Below are 2,500 nucleotides of genomic sequence, written 5' to 3'. Positions count from 1 at the left end.
TCGGGAGGTCACATTAGTGAGATGGGGACGAGGAGGGGAAAGGGGGAGGGGAGGGGGGAAGAGGGGGGGTTAACGATATCATAGTTAAGGTGCAGAGGAAAGGAGCGGTGGTGGGCACTGAACAAGAAACAAGAGCGGGTGGGGGAGGGGGAGGGGAGGGGGAGGGGGAGGGGGAGAGGGAGGGGGAGGGGAGGGGGAGGGGAGGGGGAGGGGAAGAGGGAGGGGGAGGGGAAGGGGAAGGGGGAGGGGGAGGGGAAGGGGAAGGGGGAGGGGGAGAGGGAGAGGGAGGGGGAGGGGAAGGGGAGGGGGATGGGAGGGTGGTTAAGTCACAATGTATTACGTCGTAGCACATAGGGAAAAGGTGAAATCCTTAGTCGCAGCTGACCGTCCACTGGCGTAAGAATCTACGTCTGGAAAAAAGATTAAAATCAATGAGATCTGAGACGCATTGAGAAATTAACGAAACGAATAAATATTTCACAAATAAATAAGCCAATGAATATCAAACTAAATAAGACAAGGAATAGTGGGTCGTATAGGTAAATATAAAAGAATGAATAAATTATTTAATCAAGTAAGAGAAGCGTATTACCTTAATATTTGTTTAATTATGTCCTCAATCCTCGTAGTTTGGTATGATACTCCAAAACAATCAGGCCAGTGGACTTGTAAACAAACTCAGAAAAGGGGGGGAGGGGGGAGGGGGGAGGAGAGGGGAGGGAGGGGGAGGGGGAAGGGAAAGAGAGAGAAAGGGAAGGGAAGGGAAGGAAAGAAGAAAGAATGGAAGGGAGGGAGGGAGGGGGAGGGGGAGGGGGAGGGTAGGAAGGGAAAGAGGGAGGAGGGGAAGGGAAGGGAAGGGAAGGGAAGGGAAGGAAGGAAAGAAGGAAGGAAGGAAAGAAGGAAGGAAGGAAGGAAGGAAGGAAGGAGGGGAGGGAGGGAGGAGGAGGGGAGGAAGGGAGAGAGGGAGGAAGGGAAGGGAAGGGAAAGAGGGAGAAAGGGAAGGGAAGGGAAGGAAAGAAGGAAGGAAGGAAGGAAGGAAGGAAGGAAGGAAGGAAGGAAGGAAGGAAGGAAGGGAGGGAGAGGGAGGGTGAAGGGAAAGACGGAGGAAGGGAATGGAAGGGAAGGGAAGGGAAGGGAAGGAAGGAAGGAAGGAAGGAAGGAAGGAAGGAAGGAAGGAAGGAAGGAAGGAAGGAAGGAAGGAAGGAAGGAAGGAAGGAAGGAAGGAAGGGAGGGAGAGAGAGGCGCAAAAGGGAAGAGGAGCGAGGGAGAGAGGAAGATGGAAGGAGGGAGAGAGGAAGGACGGAGAGGGAGGTGGGAAGGTGAGAGGAAATGAGGCTGAGGAAGGAAGAAGGAAAGGAAGGAATATTTAAGAAGGAAAAAGGCAATAATTGGCTTACTAATAGGTTGGTCAACGAATGGAATAGACTCAGTAACCATGTAGTGAGCGCTGAAACTATCAGTTGTTTTAAAAAACGGTTAGAAAACTTTATGGATGGGGATGACAGGTGGTGATGGACACGGAGGTGCCTAGTGTAGGCCTTATGGTCTCTTGCAGTCTCCTTCATTCTTGTGTTATTATGTTGTGTAGGGGGAAGGAGTGGGGTAGAGCGATGAAAGAGGGGAGGGAATAGGGAAGAGGGAAGAAGAAGGAGGGATGTTTAAATATATATATATATATATATATATATATATATATATATATATATATATATATATATATATATAAATATATATATATATATATATATATAGAGAGAGAGAGAGAGAGAGAGAGAGAGAGAGAGAGAGAGAGAGAGAGAGAGAGAGAGAGAGAGAGAGAGAGAGAGAGAGAGAGAGAGAGAGAGAGAGAGGGGAGAAGGAGGGAGGGAGAGAAAGGAGGGAGAAGGCGGAGAAGAGGGAAGGAGGGAGGGAGGGAAGGAGGGAAAGAAGGATGGAAGAGGGACGAGGGAGGGAAGAAAGGAGATAAGGAGGGAAAGAGGGTGAATGAGGGAGGGAAGGCGACAAAGGGAAGGAAGGAGAGAAAGAAAGAGAGGAATAGGGAAAGAGAGCGAGGGAAGGAGGAAAGGGGGAAGGGGGTGAGGAAAAGATGGAGGAAGGGGAAAGGGAAGGCAAAGGAAGAAAGGGAGGAAAGGGGAAAGGAAAAGGGAGAGAAGGAGGAAAACGAGGGCAAGGGAAGGAGGGAAGAAGGGAAAAGGTAAAGCGAAAGAAGAAGGAAGGGAAGGGGGAAGGGAGAGAGAGGGAAGAAAGGAGGAAGGGGGAAGGGAGGGTGAAGGAAGGAGAGAGGGAAGGGGACAGGGAGGGTGAGGGAAGAAGGCAGAAAGGGAAGGAGGGAAGGAGGTAGGGAAGGAGGGAGGGGAGAGGGAGGGAGGAAGGGAGAGAGAGAGAGAGAGGGAGGGAGAGAAGAAGGAGGGAGGGGAGAGGGAGGGAGGGAGGGAGGTTAGCGGGACGAAAGACACAAGGCATGGTACCAAATGCGTCGATTTTAGATTCTGAGAATAGA

This window comes from Oratosquilla oratoria, chromosome 23 (genome assembly GCF_046742065.1).
Source record: "Oratosquilla oratoria isolate Oo_2021 chromosome 23, ASM4674206v1, whole genome shotgun sequence".
NCBI classification, from domain to species: Eukaryota; Metazoa; Arthropoda; class Malacostraca; order Stomatopoda; family Squillidae; genus Oratosquilla; species Oratosquilla oratoria.
Note: the sequence above shows the minus strand (reverse complement) of the source record.